This window comes from Bidens hawaiensis, unplaced genomic scaffold (genome assembly GCF_021521415.1).
Source record: "Bidens hawaiensis isolate Kalapana, Puna unplaced genomic scaffold, B.hawaiensis_p1.1 tig00015764_1, whole genome shotgun sequence".
Taxonomy (NCBI): domain Eukaryota; kingdom Viridiplantae; phylum Streptophyta; class Magnoliopsida; order Asterales; family Asteraceae; genus Bidens; species Bidens hawaiensis.
The window spans coordinates 620,114-627,860 of record NW_027492406.1 but is presented as its reverse complement, the minus strand read 5'-3'; the positions used below and the strand labels follow the sequence as shown (position 1 = coordinate 627,860).

The window sequence follows — 7,747 nt, the reverse complement described above, 5'->3', positions numbered from 1 at the left end:
TTTTGACATGAATAAATATAAGAGATTTCCCAGTTGAACAATGCAACCAGATTGACTAGTGGCGCAACGGAAGATTTTTTTTTTTTTTTTTTTTTGGGGGGGGGGGGGGGGTTTGCTTTGATTAAAAATCTCACTTTCGGTTCTCTTTGTTGTCGATTCCAATTCTTCTGAAAATTTAACGAACTCTGTGAACCAAAGGACTCTCTAAATCATAAATCCGTACTTCCAATTACACTACACCTGACAAGGCATTATTTCTGAGATCTATTCAGTTTCCTGATACATGTAATGTATGTATGGGTACAACTCCACACCCATGTAACAAATAACAATATGAAAAAAAAAAAAAAAAAAAAAAAAATCTAAACCTCAGCAACCTCTATTTTTATAATAATCCCCCTAATATTGAAACAAGTTCAAAATCAAGTAAATCTTCAATCTTTCATCACCTTCAATCGAGTGATCAACCGTCTGCCAAATTCGCTTTAGAAGTTAAAACGATGCTTTTGTGTGGCCATAGCCGTCACGGTGTGACTTCTGCCATTTCCATGCAACCTGCAAACTCTTTTCCAGATCAGTATACTTTGCGGACCACTTGAGTTCTCGTAGTATTTTTGACGGGTCACTGTACACCTCAGCATAGTCACCGGGTCTACGTGGCAGATACTCTACTTTAATTGCCTCCCCTGTAGCCTTCTTACAAGCTTCCACAAATTCTTTCACTGATCTACCTGCTCAAACCAACATAAAAATATTATTAACAAAATGACATGCTTAATGTAACCAGGTTTACATTTTACATGGGACTTACAGTAAGTGTCGGTTTTGATCCATTGCATTTGAATATATGAGTTCGGAGAACAAGAAGGGTAAAATGGTCATTTCATAAATTTTATTTTACAAATTGGGTGATTGTGAAAATTTAAGTATTTTTATTATTATATTTGATATTAATTTTAAATATGATATAAGGGGAAATTCTGTATTTACTAATCATATTGTGCCTATCGACCGTCTACAAAACAATTACCAGTTTTGACCCGAACCCATCTTGACCACTTACCTGCCCCCTGACCCGCCCAAATTGACACCTCTAATATCAGTTTAAAATAAATACCTTTTCCTGTACCAACATTATAAATTCCAACATGCCGGGTTTTGCATTCTCAAGTGCTTTTACATGAGCATCAACTAAATCAGTCACATCAATATAGTCCCGTATGCAAGTTCCATCCGGGGTTTTATAGTCGGTTCCGCGTAACTAAATCACATAATCAACATCAGAAAAAATCTATTTTCAAGTATAAGTAATTATCAGAAGGCGTATTACCTTAAGCCCGTTAGTAATCCCGCGGGCTGCATCGAAGCACGCACCCGATATTCTTCCGTGTTCACAGCAATTCGGGTCTTGGTGCTTCACCTAATCTTCCATCCGGGTCTGAGCCAATCACATTGAAGTATCTGGTATTTATTAAAGAACATTTTAAACATCTGATATACAAATATAACCAAATCATATTTAAATAATTATGTGACAAGTCAAATGTTCAAACCTTAAAATCATGACGGCCATGTCCGAGTTCTTATGGAAATCCAGAATAATATCTTCAGACATTTTTTGGCTTTCCCATATGGATTAATCGGGATCTATATACACAACACGAAAACTAGAATATAAGCAAGGCAACAATATATTAGACTAAAAAAGTGAAGTTACATATATGCCCCTGGTACCTGAGGAGTTTCTTCGGTAATCGGCATCTTCTCGGGCTCTCCATACGTAGCACATGTGCTTGAATATATCAGAGTATTCACATTATGTGCTGCCATTGCCTCCAATACCACAAGGGTATTCGATGTAATATTGTGATAATACCTGCATATTTGTAAAAATAAGAATGAATTACACGGATGGTCCTTGTGGTTTGGTCCAAATCTTGAATTATATTATACTATTAATAATAATAATAATAATTTATTATTATTGTTATTATTATTATTACTAGTTATTATACTTCTGGGAAGTTAAAAGTATATTTATTAAGAAAATGATAATATAAAAAGGCTACTTACTTTAAGGGATCAAGGGTTACTCTCTCCAACATATGCAACCGCTGCAAAATGTATAACCGCGTCAAATGCATTTTCAGAAAATATTTTGTTTACGGCTTTTGCGTCTCCTAAATCAGCATAGATGAACTGAAGTCTCCCGGGCTCAGGGAACAGGTCTTGAAGAACTTTGACAGCACCTATGTTTCCACGAGAAAGATTATCCTATAATATAAGTAAACAAATTTAGTTTGTATTGTAGTTGAATATTAATGAAAGATTAATAAAGTAAAACATAGAGATATACCACTATAGTTACACGATAATTGTCTTGAGAAGGCGCAGTGTAGCATGGGAACCAATATAACCGGCCCCTCCGGTTACTAAAACATGAGTAACCCCTGCTTCGGACCTAGAGAACTTCAACAAGAAACATGTAAATATATCAAAAAATGATGAAAATTGACTTCAAATATTCAATCTTTATAAATTACCATTGACTTTCCGAATTAGTTATTGAACTTTAGCTGTGTATGCGAATACACAGCTGGCAATAATGACCCATTCATCAAGAAGTAGGTTGACTTGGATAATTTTTGTGTTAAATGGGTTGATTTGGGTAAACTTTTAAGTGTTAGATGAGTTGATTTGTGTAAAAAAAAGGTTTTTGTTAGATGGGTTGATTTGGGTCAAAAAGGTTCACTCCTATGAAACCTGCTAACTTAGAACGGGTCCAAATAAGCCAACACCACCCACCGACACCTTCAGGTAGCTGCCAACACGACCACCACCGCCCCCGTTGCTGCCATTAGCCGCCATAAAAACAAATATAGTAGGTGAACCCATTTTAAATACTTTTTTTTTTCTAAAACGACCCTTTCTGACCCAAACCAAATTAATACTTTTTCAAAAGGACCAGTTTTGACCCAAACTAACCCTGTGACCAACCTTATGATGCAAAACTTATATGTGAAGTACAAAAGGGTAATATGAACACAAAAACAACTAATCACTCCATTATTAAACAATTAAACTCCATAACAAAGAAATATATAGACTAATTCAACCATTCAAGCAAGTTTTCTACTAAACACATCAATTAAAATGGATTTAAATCTTCAAAATGTGACAAGATTGGAAATTAAGAACAATTTTAAAGCAACTTAATGGTTTGTTGATTTACTTACTGGGCTAGGAGTCTTGAAAGTAGGAGATTGTTTGAGCACAAAAATGCATAGCGCGGTAAGCCCTAAAGCGAAAACAATCTTTTTTACAAACCCTTTTTTCTTAATCGGCTCTGCATGATCAACACCTTCAATCACAAAAACCAAAATTAAATTAAAAGACAGTCAAATCATCAAGTTTATGAAAAGATCACATAATAATAATAAAATTAGTAAACAAATTTCTAACCATACCTCCTAAAGCGTAAGACCTGGGAGGCCTTGGCTGACTTCTTGGCTTGTTCATTTAACTAGTGTTGATTAAACTTCTGCATCAAATTCAAATCATAAACTCAAAATCAGACTGATTGCTGGATAATTCGAATAAAAAAAGTTCAATCAAAAAGAGAAAATGATAATCAAATTCTAAAATCTAACTAAGGGTGTAAACGAGTCGAGTCGACCCCGGCTCGTCAGTCATTTTTTCAAGCTCGAGCTAGGCACGGATCGGCTTGTTTATTATTTATTAATTAATTCGTAAACACTTTTAATTATTTTTGTGCATTTTCATAAAACCATCACAGGCCTAAGCTTGACTCGAGCTCGTGTATAGTACCTTAAACGAATAAAGCTTGGTGCAGCAGTGTGAAATTAAAACGTAGAAGTCCAAAAGAGTTAAAACTTATATATACACTAGGTCTGTTAAGGTGTGACAAGCCTAAACGATCTTCCCATACAATGCTAGAGATTAGGCTCAATAACTAAACTAGCTTTTATTGAGCATGGGCTCATTTCGAGCGGCTCGGCTCATTTGCAACCCTAGATCTAACGAATTACTAATCAAACCACAAACATGCAATAAACGAAATCATAATCGAATTCTAAGAGCTCGAACTTGGGCGCTCGGCTCATTGCGAACACTTTTTCTAAAGCTCGAGCAAGGCTCAGCTCGGCTCATTTATTATTTATTAATTAACTTGTATACATTTTTAATCATTTTTATATATTTTGAGAAAAGCCTTAACAAGCTTAAGCTCTGCCCGAGCTCGTGTGAAGCACTTTACATGAGCGAAAGATTGGCTTGAGCTCGTTAAGTAGTTAAAACCTAAAAACACACCAGGCTCGTTAAGACTCAGCAAGCCTAAACGATCTTCCCATACAAGGCTCAATAACTTGGGCTAGTTTCGATTAGTATTATCGATCCAATCTCAAGTAGCTCGCAGCCAATTTGGTTACAATGTGAAAGAAAGCATGATGATGATAATAATATATTTATAAGGAAATGAAATGGGCATGTGATTGATTGTGAAATCCGAAAAGGTGTAATGTTAATTGCTGAATGAAGTAAAGGGTTTGAAGAAGAAGAATTGACGTAAAGAAGACAGAATGTATGAATGAAGAGAGAGAGAAGATGAAAGAAAGTGTTTGTTTAGGTTTTAGAAAGTGTGGGAATAGGAATCTCCGGTGATGCTGCCATCTGCCCATCTGCCATGTTGTTTATAATAAGTCAAACTGGAAGGAAAAGAAGAATGTCTTCTCACAACTCATAATAATAATAATAATAATAATAATATAACTTTTATTTTCGAATGGTTTAAGTTATCTCACTGCGCGAACATGTCACGCCCCATCACCCCACTCAGGCCAACTATGTTAACATGATCGGAATCCACGCTGACATCCGAGTTTGGCTTGGCATTCCCGGTAAAACCCAGTTGGCTCACCTCGCCCGAAGGCACGACATGTTTTTATGCTCCGGTAAAATCCGGTCGGAATCAGCATTCGAACCCGGGACATCCAGGTCATCCATCATGATCCTGACCATTGAAGCAAGCCCCACTGATTTTAATAATAATAATAATAATAATAATAATCTCATTATTTATTTATTTACATTAATATTATTATTATATAGTGACCAAAACCTCTTTTTTCTAATATGAAAGCCTTAAAATTATAAAATATCATGATTAGCAAGTCATTGCATATCTAGGAAGATTTGGGTTCTTTAGTGGAGGCTTAAAATCGAATCCATTTATATTACTTTGGGTGGATATTGGTAATGAAGGATTTGAGTTAGATTTTATGCAAAAGTTGTCAGTTTGAACTCTGAGTCCACCCGTGTTTTCGTCCCACCGTGTGTTACGCCAGCGAGTTCTGCCCTTGTGGTGGCACAATGATTATCAAGTGGTAATCGACAGTATGGTTTCCCTAGGGTACGCCAAAGTCAAACTCTGAAAGTCAGCTTTGACCCAGTTAAGACAACATAGTCTTGCTATAGTGAGCCAGCGGGGGCTCTCTAAATTTGGAGAGTGTTGTAACCTAAGTACAAGAAAATCGATGTTCTAATTAAAAACAAGCAAGTCAGTGCATGGCAATGAGAGCTTGTGGTGGAGCAGTGGAGAAGAGACTAGATGTTCAATGTGATTCAGGTTTAATTCATATTCTCATCATTTAGTTTCGACAGAACCAGGTGATGATGTGAGACTAGACGAGTATGTGGTGCTCACTAGTTAGATTTTTGGACTGAACGAGTTTTATCTCACTGAAAGAGTGTGCATCCTGGAAAATGTTCACATGTTTGGGCTTTAGATGAGGGTTTTCCAGGGTCAGAAGACGATGGTATCCTGATGTGGTGAATTTAGCCAATAGCTCATTTAAAAGATTTTTTGGTTGTTCAAAAATAATAAAGCACTTCATCAAGTTGGATAATTCTTTTGACATATCTGAAACAGGGTTTGTCGATCTTTAGGAACATAGACGTGGAAGAGACATGATGAATGAAGTCTGCTAGTCTAATTCATGATCACAGATCATCAGTGTGAGATAGGAAAATGTTGGTTATGTGCAGACCCGGCTCATGGGGAGGGCGACAGACCTAGGCTCACTCTTTCGATAGGCCCATAGTTATTAAATATATATATATTTTATATATAACTTGCTTTAGAGCTCGTGTCACACACGGGATAATCTAAATAATTAGGTTACAAATAAAGTAATATAATGTATATATAAACCGTATTACCTTTATGCTCGTATTATTATACATAAATTGATTTTATTTATATCACAAAATGATTTTTGTTTAAAAAAAATTAATAAATGTTCACAAACATACCCAAGAACACTCCATTTATTGAAAGTTTATTCTCAGTATCATATATGTATAACTGAAAGAAATTTGGTTAGAACCAATTTCGAAGAATACTTCCTCATATAATAATAGTTTTGAGTTACACCATGAAAATTTTTTTTATAAGTTTGAGGGGCTTCTCGACTTTGCTAATTTACAAAAAAAAAAAATTAGCAGGTTAACACGTTCAATTTTGTGAATGTTTTGCTTCACTTGAGCATAATTTTGTACGGCATGCTTCACATACAACATTCTGATCACTATTCAATGATAAGTCAATGCTCACTTGGAGGTGGCATGTCACAAGTGTTTGTCATTTTTTTCTTAAATCTTAATAGTCATGAAAATAATACTCATTGTGCAAAATCCAGAATCTTTTGACTATTTAAAAAAATATCCTTAAAAAATAAATTCGAAATCCAATCACATTTAAAATTCTAACTTTCATTTGATTTACATTTTCAAGTTAAAACTTTGAACTCGTAACAAGTTTGACGATAAACCTATTTGCATTTTCAGTTTTTTTAAAATATTCAGATACCCCTTTTTTACATGTAATAAATTTGAGTCAAATGTAGTTAATTTGTACCAAACGATCTATTTACTAACTTTTAACCCGTAACATTCAAATTTAAGTTTCACAAAAAAACCGAAGCAATCCTTGATAAAAAAAAACCCAAGAAACTAAATATAGTAAACTATATTATATTTGAAAGTGATTGGTATATATTATCCTTATAATTTAACACATATATGTATAGTTTACTAAATTAACCAAAAAAATAAGTAGATAGATATAAATCATATATTTATAATTTATAAATTTATATGACATTGTACAAAAATACCAATAGTAAATGGATTTATTTTAAAAATGGATCAACTTTTAAGCATATAGTTATACTTAAATAATTAAAAAAAATTACTTCGTAAACTGAAAGCATATTAGAGTGTTTTTTTGTTTTTTTATTTACAATCTTCAACGATATACATAGTATAATATATTAATGATAACATTTAAAATTATATTCTTTTCGATATTTAACACAGACGATTTGTTGTTGATTTATAGATTTCACTAAGTATGTTGTAAAATACATTCTAACAATTTATAGTAGTATAATATGTAAATATTTATTTTTATAAAAGTGTATAAATGTAACATAAATAAAGTTTAAAGAAAAGTGAATAATTTAATCATGTTTTAGATACAATATAAATGGAGTGTAAAAGGAAAGTGAATAATTATTAATCTATGACATATATTAGTTTTAAGAGAGAAATAAACTGTGAGGATTAACCACAAACCGACATATGTATACAATTATTTTATTTTATTAGAATAGGTAAATTTTGTTTTAACACAAAAACCTAACATGACTCTTTGGTTGAATAGAAAGTG

The 7,747-nt window shown here is 33.5% G+C and overlaps 1 pseudogene across 1 annotated transcript; it reads right to left on the bottom strand.

Moving 5' to 3' along the window:
* Positions 1–357: 357 nt before the first annotated feature.
* Positions 358–3,545, bottom strand: LOC143549729 (UDP-arabinose 4-epimerase 1-like; annotated as a pseudogene). Its single transcript, XR_013138184.1, has 9 exons — positions 3,468–3,545; positions 3,237–3,361; positions 2,357–2,469; positions 2,074–2,274; positions 1,735–1,876; positions 1,554–1,647; positions 1,331–1,461; positions 1,118–1,261; positions 358–731 (listed from the first exon to the last, which is right to left on the bottom strand). The product of XR_013138184.1 is annotated as a UDP-arabinose 4-epimerase 1-like (transcript).
* Between the last annotated feature and the right edge of the window lie 4,202 nt (positions 3,546–7,747).